We start from the raw sequence: 25,378 nt of genomic DNA, 5'->3' as shown, positions 1-25,378 counted from the left end.
CGACAGGAAGAATATCGTGGTCAAGAATATCGACTTGCAGGTAAGAAATATCGTTTTGGGAAAAGTCTAATTTGTTAATATCGTTTGCAAAAATATAGTTGTTTAAAATATCGATGTTTTAATTAGTGTTATGTATTTTAGTATGTATTTTAAAAGTATATGATCTATTTTTTTGTATAAGAATTTGTTTTGTTTTTTAATATATGTGTTACATTTTTAGTAGTTATTAATTTTATCTTAAATACATTTTGCACTTTTAAGTTCTGTTGCGGGTTGTGGAGAAAAGAGTGAGAAGTAATTTAATTATAATGAATTAATGATTATTTTTTATGTATAAGTATTTATTTCATTTAGATTTTATAGTGTTAACTGTGGGAATTAATTTAATATTAATTCATTCATTGGCTTAATTAATTGGCAATTATGTTAATTGTCTTATTTTTTAGGAGCGGGTTGTGGGTTCATAGGGGAATAGGGTGGGAAGTAATTTAATTATAATAAATTAAGTATAATTTTTTATGTACTAGTATCATTTAATTTAGAATTTATAGTGTTTAATTGTGGGAATTAATTTATTATTAATTAATTGGCTGTTAATTATTAATTCATTAATTGGCAATTATGTTAATTGTTTCATTTTCTTAGGAGCGGGTTGTGGGTTTATAGGGGAATAGGGTGGCAGTAATTTAATTATTACAAATGTATTAATATTTTTTATTTATTAGTATTCCTTTAATTTATATTTTATAGTGTTAATTGTGGGATTTAATTTATTATTAAATATTTATTCCTTGGTTGTTAATTATTATTAATTAATTAATTTGTAATTAAGCATGTTAATTGTGTCATTTGTTTAGAAGTGGGTGATGTGGTTTATAGGAGAATAGGGTGGGAAGTAATTTATTTATAATTAATTAATAATAGTTTGTTAATTAAAGCAAATTACTTAAAAATAAAATATGGCAATTATGTAATTAATTTGTGATGTAATTTGTGTGGTTTATAGTGGTAAAGGGTTGGAAGTAAATACTTTAAAATTAATTAATAAGTTAATTGATATTAATTTATTAATGTAAAATTAGTTAGAGAAATTGTGTAATGATTTTTAGGTGTGGGTTGTGGTGTTTATTGCTGTAGAGGGAGGAAATTAATTTCTGCTTAGTTAATTATTAATTAGTTGATTATCAATATTAATGTATCAATTGATGAATATTTATGGCAAGTGTTTATTATTATTTTGTGTGTGTTTTGTTTTTATAGGGGTAACATTTGGGGACTAAATTAATTTTTATTTGTTTTAAATGTTTTAAATTATTCATATTTATTTAACTGATAATGAATTATGTTAATTATAGAGGAACATTTTTAAAACAAATTAAAGTGGGTTGTGAATTGTGTGGCATTATATGGTGGGAAGTAAAAAATATTACATGTATGTAATTAAACATGTTTTTGTTTAAGAAAAGCTTCTATTGAAAAATATTTTATCATTTTAAAATTATCTTTGAATTTTTTTAAATAATCTTTCTAGGTATTTGTTAGATTTTAACATTCTAATCTGTTTCTATCTTTTGTAATATTCAAAACTTTTATATATGTTTCATTTTTTTTTTTTAAATCTTTTGTGTTGTTGTTAATTTGTTTGTTTTCAATTTTGAACTGACTCCAGTGAAAATAATATTTTTTACTCCGCCGCTATCTAACACTTTTCCTACAGTTCCACTGGAGTGGGAATAGTAATTGTTACCCCTCCGCTATCCAACACGTTCCCTACTGCTGTACTCACCTGAGTGGGAATAGTAATTTTTACCTCTCTGCTATCCAACACTTTCCTTACTGTTGCACCCACTGGAGTGGGAATAGTAATTTTTACCCCTCCGCTATCAAACATTTTCCCTACTGTTGCACTCACTGGAGTGGGAATATAAGTTTTACCCCTCTGCTATCCAATACTTTCCCTACTGTTGCACTCACTGGAGTGGGAATAGTAATTTTTACCCCTCTGCTAGCCAACACTTTCCCTAACACTTTCCCTACGGTTGCACTCACTGGAGTGGGAATAGTAATTTTTACTCCTCCACTATCCAACACTTTCCCTACTGTTACACCCATTGGAGTGGGAATAGTATTTTTTACCCCTCAGCTATCCAACACTTTCCCTATTGCTGCATTCACTGGAGTGGGAATAGTAATTTTTACCCCTCCACTATCCAACACTTTCCTTACTGTTGCACTCAATGGAGTGCAACATTTAATTTTAAAGACTATTAAATATTTTAGTGTTTAATTTATAATATAATTTTTTTATTAGGTTTTATTTTGTAAGTGTATGTAAATATATATTTATATTTATTTGTAAATTGTTATATATTTATCAAATTATAAAATACATTTAAATTAATAGTTTATTAATTGTTTTAAAGGAAATTGATCTATATATTAAATTTTATATATGTATGTTTAAATATTTTTTAAATGTAATTACCTTTTTCATATTTGTTAAAATATACAATAAATCTAAATAATTAAAAGAACAAAATTATTATTTAATATATTTAACATACATTTTTCTTTAAATAAAAAAATCGATATTTTGTACTTCTATTTTTTTTTACATCAATATTATTTTTTTAATATTTTTGTATTTACAATGTTAAATATAGGAGGTTGCTATTTATTTACATCGATATTTTTGCATCAATATGTGTGTATGGGGATATTTTGGGAATCGATATTCTATCAGTGAACCCTCCTGCAGAATGGTGCCCTGGTCTCTACAATTAAGTATCTGCGCTATAACAGCTCTGAGGGTGCCTCCTAGTGGTGGGGGTAGGGGCGGGGCCAGGGACCTGTGTGCCCTGTCTACCACAAATCAGCGATAGATTCCCAGCCAGTAGTGCCGTCTTAATCCAGTCCTCCAAGAATGACTCCGGGGTGATCCCCTCAGCCCCCTCTAGGAATCCCACAAACCTCAGATTGCATCTGCGGGATCGCCAGTCCACATCCTCCGCTCTTGCTTCAAGTTTGTGCGATCGTGCTTCGAGTGCGGCCGTTTCTTACATTGCAGACATTTCTTCCTGCATTTTGTATACCTGCTGCTGTGTTTCCACTGACCACTCTGCCACCCTGTGGAGATCTCTTCCAAGTAGACTGACGTCCATCGCCATGGCTTTGATCTTTGCATGCATGGCCAAGCCTCACAACACAATAGCTGCCAGAATCTGGGCACCCATCAGTTCTCATGAGTCCTGCAGTCTCTCGCCACCATCCACTTGAGGCCTCTGCCTGCACCCCGGCCAGGGAATTGATCCATGTTCATTTGCTGCATACCCCTGGATGCCCTATCTTTGCCCATGGTGGGTGTCGAGCTCAGCTAACATGTGTCGCCACCAAGATCACAGTGGTCAGGTGCAATCGACGAAGTGACATCTACCAGCTCCATCCATGCCAGCAGTCCACTGTTTCTGTCACCTAGGCCAATCCTCCAGCACCTGTATGCTCCTCTGTTGCCCAGCAAACTAATCGATTGGGTCCCACTTATGGCCAATCCATAGCGACGAACCACAAATCTCACAGGCCTCTGGCTGCATCAGTATGCCTTTCTCTGGCTCACAGGGGTGTGGCACAGTTACTGGCAAGAGATGCATGTTCTGAGAGTAATCTTCTCCAGGTGAGACCCTTCATGAATATACATATCTGTGCCAGCAGAGTTCCCCTGTGCAAGTTCTTCAGACTGAAGTAAGAAAGAATTTAATTTTTTTGTATGTCTGTGGACCTTGGTTGTTTATACATCATGGTGCCGATTCCGATCCGTTAAAAATATTCCCCGTACGAATCGTATCCGGATTTTTTTACATACGAATCGTACAAGTCCCGTACAAACTGGCAAGTACGATTCGTATGTTAAAAAACCCATACGAATCGCGTTGGGAAAATTCCCCGACACGTCCTCGGGTCAGAAAAAGTGTCCGACACGTCCGCGGACAGTTTTACCTACGAATCGGGAAACTGAAGTCCGAGCGCGCAGGTACGATCCGTCCCGTCCGTACGAATGCACAACCGTATGGAAAAAACACCGTACGAAGCGAACTCCCATAGCAACCATGGAGACGTCCAAACACATACGCGCCGAACACCCCCGCAGCCCACCCCCCCAAGTACGCGCCGTACCCCCAGCCCCCCCATGTACGCGCTGTCATGTACGCGCTGTACCCCCACCCCACCCCCATAGGCACGGAGCGTACCCCCACCCCGTGTAGGTACGCACCGTACCCCCATCCCTACACGTCCGCAGCGTACCCCCACCCCCGTAGGTACACCGTACCTACACGGGGGGTGGTGGTACGCACCGTACATACGGGGGTGGGGGTATGGTGCGGACTTGTAGGGATGGGGGTACGGTGTGTACCGGGCCCCCTTTTCGCCGTGCATCGTGGCCTACTTAGCTTTTCTGGCACTTTTTGGGTCCCATAAAAATATTGCCGTGCAAAGTGCTGTGGGTACGAATCGTACGCGGTGTCCCGGATTGGAATTGTGGGTATATTTTAGCCGGTCGGTGTTTTTTACGATTCGTACGGAAATGGTGTTTCTGTACGAATCATCATCATCATCTTAATCTTTATTTCGGTCACTAGGACCATAACAGAATACAACATATACAATTATAAGTTCTACAATAAGAAAATTACATATAAATGGAATACAAGGATTGTGAGACAATCAACTAAGAGCGTTAAAGATGTACATGCAATCATATTAAACTTAATATGGTAATTGCGAATAAACCACATTGCTGTTAGGAATTTAGCAACTGCAAATACAGTAGGAGCCGATAAATCTGTCTTTAAAATCCTATATGCTGGTGCGAAATTCCTGAAACCTAGATTTTTAAGGAGAGGGATAAGCCAGTATTTCCGAGCTATGCTATAAGCTGGGCAGAAGAATATAATATGTAGATCATTTTCTTTGGAATGTGCACAAGCTGGGCAGTGGGCTGTGGAGTGTGTTTTGTTCCAATGTTCGGGTGCCGATTACGATCCTGTAAAAACCTGGTACGAACCGTCGGACGGAGCATATTCTCCGTCCAACGCGTACCTGGTCGTCAAAACTTACAAACATGGAATTACGAATTGCACGGAAACTCCATTTCCGTACGATTCGTACAAAACCCCGACCGACGAAAATAAACATACAAATGCGATCCGGGAAAGCGCCGACGTGACGTCGGGACGCACGCAGCCTGCCATTCACGAACCAGGAATTACGATTCGCACCGACGTCATCCCGCACGGTGAATATTTTCCGGCTGCCAAAAACTGCCGGGAAATCAGGACGACGCGAACAAGGAGTACCTGCACGCGACGGACAGACATGGACCCGAACCTACGTGTCATCCCGGCCCTCATAGTAGTCGACCTCCTCTACAGGTTCGGACGCAGACGCCGCAGAAGGTCAGAACAACAAAGGGAGGGGGGAAGGGGGGGGGGGGTAGGACCAGGGGCAGGCCACAAAACCCCCACCCAAGTCACACATGCCCTGGACATACCTGACCCCCAGGCCCTGGTCACAACGAGGGGGTGGGGGCGTGTCCAGCAAAGCCAGCGTCCGCCACAACGGAAGTGCCTGACGACTTGAACCGGCAACACAACAATACAGGTACGTCCCGTACCCACGCCTTAAGAGCGTGGGTACGAGTCGTACCACGCCCACCCCTACATCACCCCAACAATGGCGGGACGGCCCGTACCCACGTGGCAAAGGCCTGGGTACGGGCCGCGCAAGCATTCTACAGCGTGGCTACGGATATGTATGGACCGTACCCCCACCCGCGTATGTATGGAGCGTACCCCCCACCCCAACAGTGGACGTACGGAGCGTAACACCAGCCCTGTATGTATGGAGCGTACGCCCAACCCCAACAGTGTAAGTACGACCCGTACCCTCACCCGCGTACGTATGGAGCGTACCCCCAACCCCAACAGTGTAAGTACGACCCGTACCCTCACCCGCGGACGTATGGAGCGTACCCCCACCACAACAGTGTAAGTACGACCCATACCCTCACCTGCGGACGTATGGAGCGTACCCCCCACCCCAACAGTGTAAGTACGACCCGTACCCTCACCCGCGTATGTATGGAGCGTACCCCCCACCCCAACAGTTTATGTACGACCCGTACCCTCACCCGCGGACGTATGGAGCATACCCCCCACCCCAACAGTGTAAGTACGACCCGTACCCTCACCCGCGGACGTATGGAGCGTACCCCCCATGCCAATAGTGTACGTACGGACCGTACCCCCACCCCGTATGCATGGAGCGTACCCCCACCCCAACCGTGTATGTACGGAGCGTAACACCAGCCCTGTATGTATGGAGCGTACCCCCAACCCCAACAGTGTAAGTACGACCCGTACCCTCACCCGCGGACGTATGGAGCGTACCCCCCACCCCAACAGTGTAAGTACGACCCGTACCCTCACCCGCGTACGTATGGAGCATACCCCCCACCCCAACAGTGTAAGTACGACCCGTACCCTCACCCGCGGATGTATGGAGCGTACCCCCACCCCAACAGTGTATGTATGACCCGTACCCTCACCCGCGTACGTATGGAGCATACCCCCCACCCCAACAGTGTATGTACGACCTGTACCCTCACCCGCGTACGTATGGAGCGTACCCCCACCCCAACAGTGTATGTATGACCCGTACCCTCACCCGCGGACGTATGCAGCATACCCCCCACCCCAACAGTGTAAGTACGACCCGTACCCTCACCCGCCGACGTATGGAGCGTACATCCCATGCCAATAGTGTACGTACGGACCGTACCCCCACCCCGTATGCATGGAGCGTACCCCCACCCCAACCATGTATGTACGACACGTACCCCCACCTCGTATGCATGGAGCGAACCCACACACGTGTATGTTCTAAGCGTACATATTGTTAAATAGGAGGGGTGTGTGCAGAGTCCTCCCAGCAGTGCCCAGAGACAGGAGGGGTGTGTGCCTATCACTCCCAGCAGTGCCCAGAGACAGGAGGGGTGTGTGCCTATCACTCCCAGCAGTGCCCAGACACAGGAGGGGTGTGTGCAGAGTCCTCCCAGCAGTGCCCAGAGACAGGAGGGGTGTGTGCCTATCACTCCCAGCAGTGCCCAGACACAGGAGGGGTGTGAGCAGAGTCCTCCCAGCAGTGCCCAGACACAGGAGGGGTGGGTGCCTATCACTCCCAGCAGTGCCCAGACGCAGAAGGGGTGTGTGCAGAGTCCTCCCAGCAGTGCCCAGACACAGGAGGGGTGGGTGCCTATCACTCACAGCAGTGCCCAGACACAGGAGGGGTGGGTGCCTAACACTCCCAGCAGTGCCCATGGAACGCAAAGGGTGGAGTAGCCACAGATACCATGCCCACAAATGTCAGTCAGGTGCACAAAGACCCTGCAGTACATGTACCACATGTGTGCGAGGCTGGGAGTATACGCATGCATAGCGCCGAAAAGAAAACATATCCACATGAAGTCATGTCAATAGTCCACATACACAAGTACAATGACCACCAAGGATGCCACGAATGATGCAGGTGGAGACATCGCTCAGCATGCATGTGCAAAGTTGAAGGAGTCCGTCACACACCCAGCTAATGTACACACAGCTCAGCGCTAAATATTGGGAACACCCTGCAGGGAAGATGTCAGGGTACACAGAGAAAGGAATACACCTTGGGACAATTTCACCATGCAGTAACTGCTTACATGAACAGAGAAACCTAGCTACCACCGTGTGATGGCACACAGATACCAGGGTCCCCCCTAGGACCAGCACACTACTACATTTCCCACACACCCAACACATGATTACCACCCAAAATCATGTAGCAGCCCCACCAACAGCAACATCAGAAAAGCAGTAGTGTTCAAAGGAAACAAAAATGGCTTTATTCAGCATGATCTTAAATAGTGTGTTCGTAGAAAGTTCAATATTTACAAAGCCCATAGGGCAGTCCATGAGTCACAGCTGGACGGGGGACACAGTGGGACGCGTGTCCCCTAGCTTGCCTGCACAGTCAGACTCCTTCGTCTTCCACAGCGGGGAGGGCATCATGTTGGGGGGAAGGACCAGGCACCGCAGGGACAGGAGGGCAAAGGGTAGGCGTCGCGGGTGCAGGGATGGAGGACTCCACCACAGGGGGTGGGGCAGGGCCAAAGGCGGAGGCCAGGATCTCGCTGCACACCTTAGCAAGGTCCTCCAGCGTCTCCCCTGCACCCGATGGAACCACAGGCCCCAAGGAGGGGGGGGCAGAGGGATGGGTCGCAGCGCCACTGGGGGAGGTTGTGGACAGGGGGGGGACTCAACCACCCTGACCGGGGACTCCCTTGACCACTTGCGGGGTGGTGTCACAGTGGGGCTCAGGGACAGAGCGGCCATGAAGGAGTCCTTGCTGGATATGTGGCCAGGAGAGCTGAGGGGAGGGGATTTGGAGGGAGTGGATTGGGTGGAATGCGGACTCCCACTCTGGCTGCGTGTCTTACGTTTGCCCCCCGACCCAGTGGGTGTGCCTACCTCACCCTGTGTGTGCGTGCCAGGAGGTGTGCGTATGACCTTCCCTGCTGGTGTGGTGCCTGTGTCTGTTGTGGTGGGTGCATGCTGACGTCTGGGTGTACGTGGGACAGGCATGGGAGTGGGAAGTGTGGATGGGGCAGGGGTAGGGGGTGGGACGTAGCGCTGCAGGGGACCCACTGCTGCAGTCAGTGTCGAGTCTATTGACCTCAGCAACTGGCGTTGGTCAGCCTGCGACGAAAAAATGCCCTCCAAGTATGCCTCCATGTTGTGCAGCACTTGGCTGTGGCCATGGAGGACATTAAGGATCGCAGCCTGACCAACCTGCAACTGCCGCTGGATGTCCACAGACTCGGCATTGGCGGCAGCAGTGGAGACAGGGGCAGGGGGTGCGGTGCCTGGCAGGAAGGAGACATGTGGTGACTGTGGACGTTGGGAAGGGACACGAGCAAGTGGGAGGCTGCTGATGGCAATGGAGGGGGCGGGGTGCGATGTTGTTCCGCTCTCAGCTGGTGGTGCAGCCTCCGCCCACTCGGAGAGATCATCCTTGGACCCGTCGGCTTCATATTCGGTGGTGCCAGTGGACAGGTCCTCGGCCTCACTCTCCTCCGCCTCTGTACTACTCAATGTGCCAGCCACGATGTCAACGCTGGCACTGGTGCTCGGTCCCTCCGTTCCGTCTGTGCTCATGTCTCCCTCTGTGTCCCCCGACGATGCTGTGGGCAAGGTGAAGAGACAGCAATTAATCACACACCTGTATACATATGTCACATGAGTCCAATCTACATAGGTTACAGTGCATAGCCTGCAAAGAAAGTTAAGTAACATCTACAAAACAAGATACAGATGTAGGGCATGCAACACACAGTTGGGTGACCCACCATGCCAATGAAAATCCATGGAGAGCATGACACAATAGCAAATGACATGAAATGGAGTTTGACATAGGAGCCAGGCCCTGGGGACAATCCAGCACTGCATCTGCACCACACAGCGTTGCCGACAATAGGGATGAGGAGGGACCAAATCCATGAGCTTGAGGCACATGCTGCATAGGTAATACTGAAAACATGCCCAACATGACTGGCTCACTGCACCTTGAGTGTATGTCCAGAAAAACATCACACACTGGCCAGACCTAGCAAGGAGATTTCAGGTGTTGACATGTAGGCTTTGCCCGCACCAACCACCCCCTACATGAGACAATTTGTTGAGACACAGGTGGCACTTACATCTCTTAGTCTGGGTGAAATACACAGGGGATGCATAAATGCAAGATTGGACACCAAATACCCGAGGTGCGCCTGTCCAAATAATCATGTACAAATGGCCATCATCAGATGATTGTAACAAGATACACAGGCACTGGCCACTGTGACTATGAACAGAAAAATCAGGTCAGGCTGTACAGTGGACACTTGTACTACATTTCACGTCAATATACATGGTGCCAGGGGACAATGGCACAGAGCACAACCTATGCTGTAGACACTGAGAGTGTCCACGTTTTGTGATGACACACATGACACCTAGGAAAATATGCCCCAGGGGACAGTAGTGGCCACACAACTCCATGGTCCTGAATGGGAATGACTGCAACACACGCCACCATCCTTGCACTATGCGTATCGCACACTCATGCACATCATGTCACAGGCCACAACATAGGACATGCGCGCTGTAAGGCATGACACTTGTGAGACTAACTCCCATGTCTGGACTCTGCATCAGTGCCAACTGACATGGAACCCACATGTACTGAACTGGACAGGGCACAGGCAAGGTCCCCAAACCTGTCACACACCACCCCCACACATGATGCTACAGGCATAGTTCACGTGGAGAAAGCGCCAGCCTACATTACCTTGGGAAGGAGTGACTACACACAGACCAGGGAACACATTGCAAGGAGGGGAAGGGAGGCAGGAGAGCACAGCTATACTGTGGGTAACTGGATCTGCACAGCACCTTTAAACCCTGGCAGTGTATCCATGCAACTGTGCACTTACAAATGCTGGTGAAACACAACAAGCACACATGTACCTACCCCCTTCCTGCTGCTGCTTCTCCTGTAAGCGCCTCTCCAAGTCTGGAAATACCACCGGCAGCACACGCTTGTGGATGTGGGTCAGTCGGCGGCGCCCGCGGTTCTTTTGGCTCTCAGGTGAGTCCCCCAGCAGGACCCGTGCGATCCTCCGCGTCCAGCACCGGATATCCTGCCAGCGTTTCCTCACCTGGGACAGGCGCCGCTTCCGACCATCCGCACTCCTCACGGCGCTGACGGCGGTCAGCCATATCTGCTCCTTGGCAGAGGCGCCTACCTGTGAGGATGAACAAGTGACACTACATGATTACACCTGGAACATGTCACAGGGACACATATTAGAACACATTTGCTGTTTACAACAAGGCATAGTATGCATCCAGCGCATTGCACCTTTGTCATAGGGACATGATCCTCTGGGAAAGGGCAAAAGCAGTACGTGCCATTGAAAGGACACAGGTGGAATGAGGGCAACTACACAATCAATGATCCAGGCTCACACTGTGCATCACAAGCTACACCAGGATAATGTGCAGCACCTCTAAGCAGTCACATGCCACAGGCCACTGACGCTACTGCAGCAGAGTACACAGACACACACAGGCACAGGACATTCACCTGCCATTGCCAAATGCAGCGACATACCTCACTCTGCACATGTGCCACTAGACTGCGGGGGGGCTCACAGGTGTGGGGCTGGCTCTGCACGTCAGACACACAGCACTGCTCCCTGCTCACATCACATGGCCAGGGTATATCCATCCCTCATGCAGCTGGGGTGCTACACTCCACATATGCACCCACCCACATGACAGGGGACTTACACACACACCGATGTCCAGGGTACGAACACATCATGTGGACACTCTCAGCACAGGTACACAGAACTAACACACATCTGTGGGTACAGTCACCTGTCACACTGGTGTGAGCACAGAATCACATGAGGACTGTAGAGGCTACATTCCCAGGAGGACAAGACAGGCAGAATGTGGCATGCACCATGCAGTGATTGTCACACTAAACACAATGCAAGTGAGGACGGCGGACATGCACCACAGCATGCACTGGCTGGAAGACATCAGGCATTCCCCCCCCGGGACCCTCCCTACAGTACATAGCATGTGTGCCACACCTGGACACAATGCCAGAAGTCACACTCACAAAAAAGGGACACAGTCTGTGCTGGTGGACTCTGCACTCACCTGATACCCTGGCCGCCCATACAGCATGGGGTACTGTGGGAGGATCACATCCAGCAAAGCCAGGTTCTCCTCCAGGGTGAAGGGCTGTGACCTCTCCACAGACCTTGACATGGTTCCAGGGAATCAGTAGCAGCAGCTGGGTCGTGGAATACAAAGATGTGCAGGCAAGTGCTCCCTCATGGGACCTGGCTGCCTTATATCTGCCTTGCTGGCCTGTTTCATGCACAGGAGTACAGAGTGATTGGTCACTCACATTTGCATCCTATGTTTCCTCCAATCCCTTCAAACCTAGCACAGTCAGTGGGTTCTTATTGTGTTTTTTTCTTCAGCATGATGTCAACCCCACAAACACATTGCAACAAAGTAGATTCATTCCAACTGACTTCTGCTGTGCACCTTCCAGAACAAATTCAAACTTTAAACTTGGTCTCCATGACAACCAGCATGCATGTAGGCCTTTATACTTGTCCCTCATGTGTCCCCTATGTAATTTGGAGCTTCACACACAGGTACGGTGCATTCCGGGGCCCTAGGGCACCCCAAATGCATATCAATGGCCCGTACAGGCGTGTGTACGCTCCGTGCCACTATGGGTGTTCTCGCGTATGCGTACTCATGGTGGTACGGAGCGTACACACGCCTGTACGCTCACTATCACTATGAGTACGCATACGCGGGAACACGCATAGTGATAGTGAACGTACGCACGCGTGTACGGTCCGTACCACTATGGGTGTTCTCGCGTATGCGTACTCATGGTGGTACGGAGCGTACACACGCCTGTACGCTCACTATCACTATGAGTACGCATACGCGAGAACACCCATAGTGATAGTGAACATACGCACGTGTGTACGGTCCGTACCACTATGGGTGTTCTCGCGTATGCGTACTCATGGTGTTACGGAGCATACACACACCTGTACGCTCACTATCACTATGAGTACGCATACGCGAGAACACCCATAGTGATAGTAAACGTACGCACGCGTGTACGGTCCATACCACTATGGGTGTTCTCGCGTATGCGTACTCATGGTGGTACGGAGCGTACACATGCCTGTACGCTCACTATCACTATGAGTACGCATACGCGAGAACACCAATAGTGATAGTGAACGTACGCACGCGTGTACGGTCCGTACCACTATGGGTGTTCTCGCGTATGCGTACTCATGGTGGTACGGAGCATACACACGCCTGTACGCTCACTATCACTATGAGTACGCATACGCGAGAACACCCATAGTGATAGTGAATGTATGCACGCGTGTACGGTCCATACCACTATGGGTGTTCTCGCGTATGCGTACTCATGGTGGTACGGAGCGTACACACGCCTGTACGCTCACTATCACTATGAGTACGCATACGCGAGAACACCCATAGTGATAGTGAACGTACGCACGCGTGTACGGTCCGTACCACTATGGGTGTTCTTGCGTATGCGTACTCATAGTGGTATGGACCGTACACGCGTGCGTACGCTCACTTTCACTATGAGTACGCATACGCGAGAACACCCATAGTGATACGGACCGTACACGCGTGCGTACGCTCCCCATCACTTTGAGTACGCATTCGCGAGAACACCCATAGTGATACGGACCGTACACGCGTGCGTACGCTCACCTTCACTATGGGTGTCCTCGCGTATGCGTACTCATAGTGAAAGTGAGCGTACGCACGCGTGTACGGTCCGTATCACTATGGGTGTTCTCGCGTATGCGTACCCATAGTGATACGGACCGTACACGCGTGGGTACGCTCACTATCACTATGGGTACACATACGGCAGCACTCCCATAGTGATACGGGAACGTACACAGGCCCTCTTTGCGAAAGTACGGTGCTTTTCACACATCACAGTGGTGACAGGCAGCACACAGGAAGGAATAGGGCTGACATACTTGTCCATGGATGGACATCAAGGCATTGTCTGGGCAGTACTACATGTGTGGGGCACAGGTGTGAAAGGCTGTGATGTGGCACATTACTCCTGAGTCGAGAAGGCACCAGATGTATGATGTGATGTGTACACATGTAATGTGTGACGGTGCAATGTGTGCCAGGCATGCCCTTGAGTCCTTTGACATGTGTGCATGTCGTATTGCACACTTGGGATGAGCGTCACTGGCATGGCACGGACAACAACACACGCAAGTGTCCCCTGAGGCCCGGTACAGGGGTTACCACACCTGACATGTCACTACCCACGGTGCACGATGTGACTATGTCATGTATGTGTGGGGGGTTCCCATTAGGTTGATGTTGGAGCTCCCTCAAAAGCAGCAGCTGTTGCAGCAACCAACATGTGTCTGTGTGTAGATTGACATGGCACACTGTTCGGCACACCATGCCACATGTGGTATCGGATGTGAGGTGCGTATGTATGCATGGGACACGGAGTAGCGTAACAAGGACATGTCTGCATCCTCTCTATGAATATGTGGTGAGTCATCACATGTACACCTTCATGGCAAGGTGTGTGGGCTGTCCTAGTGTAATGTCATGTGACCTGTGGCTCTAGTGTTCCGCTACCAGTCTCTGCAATCGACATCCTACTTCTGCTGATGTGTGGATGTATGTCACTCCTGTGTTGCGTCTGGCTGTTCACTTACACTGGGACACAGCTAATCCCATGCCATGGCATGTGGAGGTTCACAATTTCCGTGTGTAGCTGGGTCTTGGTAGGAGTGTCACCTGGCAGCCATACGTGTCCAGGGCATCTGGCACATACCTAACTCCGTATGTAGCATATGTGTATTGACAGATTAACATGTGCTCAGTACAAATAAATTGTTGTTGTGGTGCACTCACTCTTCCTTGTCACTTCCAAATTACTGCAGAGCGCCGCCTCTTCCCCGACCAATTCCGGACTTGGCTGCCATGCGGGAGAATGACTGTATCCGGTGCTACCGCTTCCCCCAACCGTTGATTCTGGAGTTGACGGCGAGACTGGCACCACACCCGCAACCGCTGCACAGGTATCCTACGGCACTGACACCCAAGCTGAAGGTAATGGCAGCCCTACATTTTCTTGCCACGGGTACCTTTCAAAATACCATAGCTCATGTTGGTGGCATGTCTCAGAGCATGTTCTGCCGTGTGCTGCATGATTTCTTAGAGGCCATGTTGATTCACCTGGATGACTTCATCCATTTCCCAACCCCTGAAATGTTGACTGGGGTCAAGCGTGGATTCTATGCCCTGGGAGGGATGCCCCATGTCATTGGGTCCATAGATGGGACACATGTGGCTTTGGTACCACCACAGGCACAGGAGGTAGCGTACAGGAATCGCAAGCACTACCACTCCATCAATGCCCTTGTGGTGTGTCTGTCCAACATGGTGATTTCACATGTCTGTGCTCGTTTTCCAGGATCAGCACACGATGCCTACATCATGAGGCGTAGCAGGATGCCTGAAATGATGACGCAGCTGCGCAACGAACGAGCATGTGTTGTTGGTGGGTACAGTCTGTCCGTCCTGTATTTTGCGTAGACTTCCAGCACGACCGCTTCTCCTGTCCTACTTATGTCCATGTGCTTTCCATGTAGGTGACGCTGGCTATCCCAACATGCCATGGCTGATCACACCTCTCCGCAACCCCATCACGCCGGCCCAGCTCCGCTACAACACCGCCCATGGCCGGACAAGGCGAGTGATAGAGAGGACGTTTGGCCTCCTGAAGAGCCGATTCCGATGCCTCCACAAGACCGGCGGCACGCTCCCATATGCCCCGGCGAAGGTCTGCAAAATCTTCATGGTCTGCTGCATGCTGCACAACATGGCAGTTGAGAAAGCTGTGCCACTCATCCTGGATCAAGATGATCAGGACCATCCACCCGTGGAGGACGAAGGCCTTGGCAATGGGGCTAGTGATGTGGAGGACGTGGTTCCGCAAGAGGACATCCGGACTCGGCTCATACGCGACTTCTTTGCTTAGTGGTGAGTACCAGTGTCTGTGTGTGCACGCATTGGTCCCCATGTGGCATGTGTTGCGATGTGTGTGTCCATCTGCATGTATGGCACGTGAGTCAGAGGTGTGTGTGGATGTGTCACTGGAGTGATGGTGGCAGTGATGTGTATTTCCACAGTCATAATTGTGACCTGGCATGTTGTCATCCTTACATGTGTCGAGTACATGCACATGCAAGTGGCTGTGCTTTTTGTGGCTGACTTCTTGTGTGTCTCTCATCCCCAGGTACTTGCGCATGCCGTCTGCTGGTTGCATTGTTGTGGCACTGCTATTCCTCATGGACACGTCATCGTGTGCTGACTCAGCGTTACACGCACGGACAAGTTTGGAAGTCTCCTTAGGGTAAGGGATGCATCAGGGGTGTCTTGGGTGTGGCAGTTGTTCACGATGTATGCACACTGCCCCTGTCGATGTTTGGTTCCTCTGCAGACATGTCGCATCACCATGGTACACATTACATGCAGCTGGGTACACCTGAATAGATGGTCAGACTTGTTGCCAGTCATCAGTGATGGGATTGTGGAATGTGATGATGGCATCAATGTGTGTTACACTTCCCTCGGACACATACGGTTTGCCTTGGCTTGACATGCTGTGGGACTTCCACATCAGCGGATCAATGGTGTATGGCAGTCTCTCCGTGAGCAGCAGGGGGTGTTTAGCTGTTAGCCGACACTTGTGTGCCAGTTCCATGGGTATCACGCATTTGGGCTGCAGAAGTGGGGTTCCAGTGTTGGACCCACATGTTACTCCACATGACCCGTTCATGTGTACTCCGATTTGCCTCTGCAATCCCGAATACATGTCTAATAAAGGTGTCCCTATGCCTCCAAGGTGCCTTTTCTCAGTCAATGCTGGTGTGTTGCCACGGTGCTTCCGGCATGTCTGGCATGGTTTTCCCTGATAGTGGCTATGTGTCTATGTGTAGAGTAGCAAGATGCAAGCTGTTTGTGTGGGATTAGACTGTGTATTGTGCATGTAGTCAATGACTGTGTGGGTATTGTCACATGTGTCATCCCCATGCATCCAACGTTGGCCAGGCCACTATTCACTGCATCCACCTGACTCAAGCTTGCAGGACATGGTTCTGCCACCTGTCCACACATACCTGGGTGCCCCCAGGACACTCCACATGATCCGTGACCTCTGCGCATGGCTGTCGCTGTACTCAATATGTCTGTCGGCACGGTTGTGCGGCCACCCCTTCAGCTGGTTGGGCCCATCACGGGTGTGTATGGTGCTCCATGTCTGTCTTGCCTAATGCAATGTGACCCATGTGTGTCCTGTGCCAGACTCAAGCCCCAGGGTGTGGATGGTTGCAGTCAAATGAGAACTCAGGCATAATTAGACTTTACAAGACACATGTAAGGTAATAATGCAATCAGTAGGCATCTTCTCTTTATGGTGTGACTTTTTTATTTTGGTTGGGGTGGGGGGGGGTTTGACATGAGGGGCTTTCCGGGTGTGTGGAATCCAAAGTTCACTAGGGGAGTTGGTGTCCTTGCCATTTGAAATCGTCAGAGTCCATGCCACAGTCTTTGTCAACATTGGTCAGACAGTGACCAGCAAGTCCATGTGGCAGAGAATGTCTTTTGATGCTGTGCTGCTGTTGGTCCAGTGGGCCAGGTGCCAGGCCAGGTGTCCTGGGAGATGGTGCTGTTGCGCCGACCCTCACGGTCTTTTCCGTGGACGACCCGCCCTCCTGCGGGGACCCTCAGAAGCAGGCCGTGACGATGTTTGGGATGCTCCGTCGGATGTCTCCTCCTCCTCCTCATCCCTCCCTGTGGGTGGTGATGTTCTACGCCTTCTGGCACAGGGAGGGTTGCCCATGTTGTCGGCCATCCGACGGAGTGTACTGTGAATTCCCGTGAACACCGTCACGAGCTCAGCCTGTCTGTCCTCCATCCTCCGTTGGTGTTGCAGTAGACAGGCATGTTGCTCCGCATGTTGCTGGGCCTGCTGGGTCTTGATCTCATCGAGGGTCCCCTTCATATCATTGAGGGTGGACACAACCTGGCCCATGCCCGTGGTGTCCTGCCGGTATGTGTCCAGGATGTTTCGGACATGGGAATATACCGGTTCCCCAGCCAACCGGTCAGGCTCGCGCCTCCGCCGTCCTCCACTCCCACCACCCCTGCCCACTTGCACCTGGCCTGCCCTTGTGGGCACATCGGGTCTCCGGGACCCCTGAGGGGTGGCATTGGCGTTGTCGCCTGCCTCCTCCTGGGTGCCCGGGACACCGTGTCCCTCCTGGCCAGCCTGGCTGCATTGTGGTGGTGGGGCAGGGATCCTGGGTGTCTCCTGGGATGTGGCAGGAGTGGGGGTGGTGGTTGGCACAGTTGTACCTGACGCAGGTGCTGCAGGTCGTTGGACACCAGAGGGGCCAGGTCGGTCGGGGTCGGGTTCGTCCACAGAGTGGTGAGAGTAGTCGCTGCCGGTGGCTCCATCATCCCGCCAAGCCGGGTCCTGTGAGTCTTCCCCCCAGTGTTGGGGGGTGATCCACGACGTTGACCTGTGTGTGAGAGAGACAATGTTAATTTTGTTCCATGCAACATCCATGTTTCATTGGTTTCTAAGTTGGTACATTTCCTCTGGGAATTTGGATATGTCTTGCATTCCACTGACAGTGCACTTGTGCATGGGTATGTCCCTTGGCCACAGCTTTTGAGACTTTACCTATGTGTGGCACAGTCTTATTTGCTGCGTCAATTGTGACAGCAGTCAGCAGTGGAGTGGGCAGGTGTGGCGAGCCATGCATTGGCGCCTTCCGTGTAGCACTGTACGTGTGCACATGGAGTGGCTCCACACACTTATATGATGCAGGTAGCTGTCGTTGTGCTCGTGCACAGGTTCTGACATGGCCCTGTGTTTTGGCATGGAGAAGAGGGGGGGTTCTGGCACTGGCCACCCTTGTCTACATGCATGCAGTCCACCTGCTGAGGAGCAGACATTCCCACGCACCACAAGGCTGATTTGCTCTCCCTGTGTGTCCCTTTCACGCTCCCTCTCTGTCCCCCTCTCCCTCCCTCTGTGTGTCAGCCTCCTCCCTCTGTCCGTCTCCCTGTGTCTCCCACCCTCTCTGTCCCCCTCTCCCTCCCTCCGTGTGTCAGCCTCTGTCACCTCAGCCCAGCTTCCTGGGCACAGACTGTTAGCAGATCTTTGAATGGCCCTTGGATTGTTGATGTGAGTTTGTTTCTGATCTCCAGGCACATATTGGGTGTAGTGCTGTGTCTGCGCTGCTGCTGTGGTGGTGTGTGGTGCCACTCTTTCACAGTGTTGGCTGTTCATTAGCTGCTGTCATGTGCAAAAACGTGCCGTCACCCCCATGTGTTAATGCAAGGCGTCCGCCATTTGCTGGCAAGTCTTTCCTGTGTGGGGACACACTGTTTGTCTGGCTGTGACCTAGGCCATATGGGCAGAGGGCATTGTTGTCTGCTTCTGAGTTGCACTATGTGATTTTTGGGGCCCACACTCCCGCCATCCGGGTTACCGTGTCTTGTGTTGGTGTTTTCTGTGGCCTGTGACTTGACATTGTCCAGCTGGGTGCATGGGGCATGGTGGCGCAAATGGCATGTGCGTGTTCATGGAGTGTGGTTGAGTCATACGACAGCTTGGGGTGGTTGCGTGCCTGTTTGTGAGTTTGGTTGTGGATGACGTTCCCCCCATGTGAGGTGAGTTGTTTGTGTACTCACCCGGGTCCCGGAGTCCGTCTAATCCGTCCACGGCCACCACCGGCAGTATGGCCATCACCCTCTCCTCCCAGGGATGGTATTGTATGGGTCTGCAGGCCGGCCCTCCTCCAGTGACGTTGGCCTGGTTGTGTTCATCGGTCATTTTGGCTCGGACCCTCCTCCGCAGATCGTACCACCTGGCTTGGCATTCATGCCTGGTCCTTCTGGTGTCCGCAACAGCATTCACAGCATCGACGATCGTCTGCCACATGGCTGTTTTTTCTGAAATGCTGGTCTGTCTGGCCAATGTTCCAAAGAGGTGTGGCTCAACTCTGAGGATTTCATCGACAAGGACCTCCAACTCTCGGCTAGTGAACTTTGGATTATTGTTAGTGGGCATGGTGAGGGGTGTGGGTGTGGATGGTGGGGGGGGGTGTGGATGGTTGTGGGTGTGTGGGTGTGGTTGTGCAGGTGTGTGTGTGAATGTGATGTGGGGGTGTTTGTGAAGGTGTGTGTGTGAAGGTGTGCAAGTGTAAGGTGTGGTAAAGCTTCTAGTATGGTGCTGTAGTTTGTCTGTGGGGTCTGGCAGCAGTGAGTCTGTTGCAAAGGCTCATGGTTTGTGTGTGTGGGCCCTTTTTATTGGTCCATTGGTGGGTGTGGCTGTGTTTGAACTTTGGGTGGGTGTGTTATAAGGAGTGGTTGTGTTTAGGGCCTCTGTTTGTTTTTGGCAGTTGCAGGTCAGTGGAAGTGTTATTTTAGTGGTTGTTGGACATGTTTTGTGGCTTTGTGCCATTCGAATGGTGTATTCTTGTGTCGTTTTGGTTTGTCCTGGTTGTGTACGTGCGTTTTTTGCGTGTGTACGGTGTGTACATGGGCCATTTTGTTGTACAGTGCTGTCCTTGTGTGTGGCTTGGTACGACGCGTACATGCGCGATGTTGTGTGAAGGTGGTGATGTTGGGGCCTGGGGTGCGCTCCGTACTTAGAATGTTGGGGTGGGGGTGCGCTCCATGCATACGCGGGTGGGGGTACGACTCTAACGTTCACGGGTGTACATACAGGGGGGTACGACACAAACGTACAGGGGGGGTACGACACGTACACGGGTGTAAATACAGGGGGTACGACACGAACGTACACGGGGTGGTAAGACACGTACACGGGTGTACATACAGGGGGGGGTACGGCACGTACACGGGTGTACATACAGGGGGGTACGACACAAACGTACACGGGGGTACGACACGTACACGGGTGTAAATACAGGGGGTACGACACGAACGTACACGGGGCTGGTAAGACACGTACACGGTGTACATACGGGGGGTACGGCACGTACATGGGTGTACATACAGGGGGGTACGACACGAATGTACACGGGGGGTACGACACGTACACGGGTGTAAATACAGGGGGCGGTACGACACGTACACGGGTGTAAATACAGGGGGTACGACACGAACGTACACGGGGGTACGACACGTACACGGGTGTACATACAGGGGGTACGACACGAACGTACGGGGGGGGTACGACACGTACACGGGTGTACATACAGGGGGGTATGACACGAACGTACACGGGGGTACGACACGTACACGGGTGTACATACAGGGGGGGTACGACACGTACACGGGTGTGCATACAGGGGGGGGTATGACACGTACATGGGTGTACATACAGGGGGGTACAACACGAACGTACACGTGGGGGTACGACGTACACGGGTGTACATACAGGGGGTACGACACGAATGTACAGGGGGGGTACGACACGTACACGGGTGTACATACAGGGGGGTACGACACGAACGTACACGGGGGTACGACACGTACACAGGTGTACATACAGGGGGGGTACGACACATACACGGGTGTACATACACGGGTGGGGGTGTACATACATGGGGGTACGACTCTAACGTACACGGGTGTACATACCCGGGGGGTACTACTCTAACGTACACGGGTGTACATGCACGGGGGTACGACACGAACGTACACGGGGGTACGACACGTACACGGGTGTACATACACGGGTGGGGGTGTACATACACGGGGGTACGACTCGAACGTACGGGGGCTGGGGGGAGTGTTGGGCGCGTATGCAGGCACATGTCTCCATGGTTGCTATGGGAGTTCGGTGCGGATGGTGTTTTTTCCATCCGGTTGTAACATCGGACGCACGGGATGGATCGTGATTCCGCGGTCGGACTTCACTTTTCACATTTGTACGGTGATTCGTCCGAGGACGTGTCAGACACAATTTCCGACCCGAGGACGTGTGGGGAATGATTCCCAATGCGATTCGTATGGTCTTTTTTTACCATGCGAATCGTAATTGGCAGTTTGTACGGCACTTGTACGATTCGTACGGTAAAAAGACCGGATACGAGTCGTACGGGGAAATTTTTTACAGGATCGTAATCGGCACCTCAGTGTGTGCCCTCAAGGGGAGAGTACCATATCTCCACTGCATGTATAGCTTCCTTGTTATAGAGGGACCTACATCGTCAAAGGCAAGTTCTAAACGATAGGAATCTTTAACAGCAAGGAAGTGATTGGATAGGGAACCCTTTTGCATAGTCTCAATTGTTATTTGGAGCTTGTAATCATAATAAGCCTTTGCTAAGGATTTACGAGAGATCCTACAGCAGGCATACTCCGGGTTAGACCACAAGTCCGGCCTTCCCAGAGATTCAAGCGTGTGCTTAATATATTTTAGCCATAGTATGTGAGAAGCCTTGGGTACGAATCGTACTTGCGGGTTTGGAAGGTGGTTTTCCCGGGTACGAGTCGGACGGAGAAAACGCTCCGTCTGACGATTCGTACCCGGTTTTTCCAGGATCGGAATCGGCCCCTAAATGACTACTAGCAAAGCAGAGAGGATGTGGCCTAACTGCTAGAACTGCCGGCTTTGCAGCTGGGTAGTAGGTTGGAGTCTAGGCGTCGGGTCGCGCATCCTGTGATTCTGGGCAAATCACTTACACTCCACGTGCCTAAAAAAACATAATGCGCCGGTCTGTAATGCAACTGGTGCTCCTGTAAAGTGCTCAGATATACCTGCAGGGCGAGATTGTGCTACATAAAACTGCAAAAAATATAAGAAACTGATACATGAGAAGATAATGTGTACATGCGGAACTCTACCGCTTTTATAATTCACATTTCCATTTTTTTATGCATTATTTCTAATAGAAAAATCCTTTTTACACCAGTTCAGGTTAATCAGAAATTAAAACATTTTACTTGTTAACCACCCAAATCTTCCACTTTGTGATTTCAAATGATATGCGATATGCAATTTCTCTTGAAAATATACTTCATTCTGCTTGCCCAGAATCCGAGTAGGACAGTGGGTTGCTGAGAGAGAAAGTGCTAGTAAAAAAAATATTTAAAAAAACACGAGTGAACTAACACAACCGACGAAGCATACTTGTAAAACATTTTATTTAGAGACAACATGCTGCATTTTAAAAGAGCAAGCACAGCTACTACTAATTGCGGGGCCGTGCCTTTAGTTGCAGTCAACAAACACTGTAAAAATAAATAACATACTCTGATCCTTCCCATAGATAGATAGACAGAAAAGGAAACGTAGTTCCTCTAATATAAATAAAAGTAGTTTAGTCATTTTTTACTAACTCTTCATACAACGAGACAAAGTTTACACAGATAAACTAATTGTGGAAAAACGAGGTGGAAGGGTTATAGGTGTGAGGGTTAACCAGTCAGTTGGGCAAAACAAAAAGATCAAGTCAAACATTTTTCAAATTCATTCAACGTTGTTTCGCATTCATTTGAGTTGCTGGTGATAAAAAGAGATTTCTTTTTATAGTTTAAACAAAGAAACTTTATTTTGGAAAACATAAAACTAAGGTGCAGATTCCGATCCGGGTCGGAAAGCACTCCAACCGAGCCAGATCCGGAGTGTTTTGCGACCGAGCAGGAGGCCTGCAGCCCAACCGAGCGAGTATGATGCGACCGTATGCTGCCGGACTCGGTTCGGTCGGACTCCCATAGACGTCAAAGGGAGCCGGTCGTACGACGCGTACATGGGCTCCCATTGACTGAATGGGTACGTCTCACACAAGGGCGCCCCCTACAGTGGGTATGCGTCGGTGCTATCCGCATCGTACATGCCTGTATTGGGGGTCCTTGTGTCTCCCCCTGTGTCCGAGTAGTAGGGCTGCGGGTGTCAGGGGGTCCAACGCGGACCCCCAAAGGCAACCACCCGGACCTTTTGCGAGCCAGACACTCTGGCTCACACAGGCTGTCCGACGCGTGCATCATACTGGCTCAGTCATAAATCGCATCCATTGCACGCCACGGTTAGCTTACTACAGAGACGTACGGAGCTGTTCGGAACCGGAAACGACTCGGTCGATGAATTTCACGTAGCTCGCATCGTACTTGCTCGCTCGTACAGCTGTATGAGACGGCCAGAAAACACGTGTACGGCTCGTAGTTTTTATGCCCGGATCGCGTTCGGTGCCCTTTTGACCCGGATTGGAATCGGCCCCTAAATGTAATAGTTCAATACAGTTACAGAAATTCAAATAGAATAGTTGCATATACAGGGAGAAGATAATGTAACTCTGGAAAAGAGGAGGAGGGGAGAAGAAAAAGGTAAAACAATAATTATGATAAAAAGTACAATATAAAAGTAAGAGGGCTTAATAAAATATAAACAGATATCAACATTTTTTAGAGTAATAGCTGTAATATACCATTTAAAGGAAAAGGAGAATAGATTCTATGTGCATGAAAACAGATAAATAGATAAAAGGCTAATAAAAACAATTCCTGGTGGTTTGGGAACTTCTTCTTCCAATAAGGGAAGATGACGGGCACATTTTTTGTGCTGATACATCTATGAGAGTGGTTACGGGGGACCCTATAAGTTGTCTTTTCAGGAGTAAAGATAAAGGGGAAACATATGCACGATCAAGTCGATGATTTTAGCAAACATTATACCACCAAGCTTGAAAGGAGAGTCGTGTAGCTTGTTTTCAATTTTTCGTTATTTGCTGAAAGGCAATTGCAATCAATAAATCTACAATATCTGTGTTAGACGTAGAATCATGCCAATAATTAGACAGGGAACCCAAAAAAATATCTACAGGTGAATAAGGGAAGTGAGTATGGAATATAATATTAACTTGAGACCATATCTTCAACCAAAATTGATGAGTAGATGGACAGGAAAATAACATGTGATATAAATCAGCATGGGGGATGTTACATGACCAGCAGTTTGAGGGGGTAGTGGAATTAAATATATGTATGGACATTGGAGTAAACAAGAGTCGGTTGTAAATAAAGAAAACTGTTTGTGTTGTACTTGCTGAGGATGTATGATGTTACAACGCGAGTGAGTGCAGCACGTACTGTTACATCGCGGTCGTTACAACAACTGCGATGTTACCACGCCATGCCATTACAACGCAAGTCTTTACATCGACTTGCACAAGATGGCGTGCTAACATTAGTAAAGTGTAATTTACTATTCCAACTCCAGTCCACTTAACAGTAGGGAAGGTGTTGGGATAGTAAACTACACTGTTTGTAATGTTAGCACGCCATCTAGCGCAAGTCGATGTAAGGACTTGTGTTGTAATGGTATAGCGTGGTTACATCGCGTTCGTTGTAACGATTGCGATGTAACTGCATCGCGGTGTACTAACCGGGATGTTAAGGATGTTTCCCACTTGCTGACCTCGAGGTTTTACGGAGTTTGGACCATAATTGATCCCAAAATGTAATAGACCATGATGCATGGAATTCATGTTCCCATTGGAGTTCTATATTTGTTTTAGTTCCAGGTTCGAGAGGTGTGGTAAGTGATTTATATATAGAGGAGGCGCTAGGTTGAGTACTCAAGATAGGAAGTATATTACAGTGAGAGGAAGTGGAAGGTT

The sequence above is a fragment of the Triturus cristatus genome, chromosome 9 (genome assembly GCF_964204655.1).
Source record: "Triturus cristatus chromosome 9, aTriCri1.1, whole genome shotgun sequence".
Classification (NCBI taxonomy): Eukaryota; Metazoa; Chordata; class Amphibia; order Caudata; family Salamandridae; genus Triturus; species Triturus cristatus.
This window is presented reverse-complemented; position numbering follows the sequence as displayed.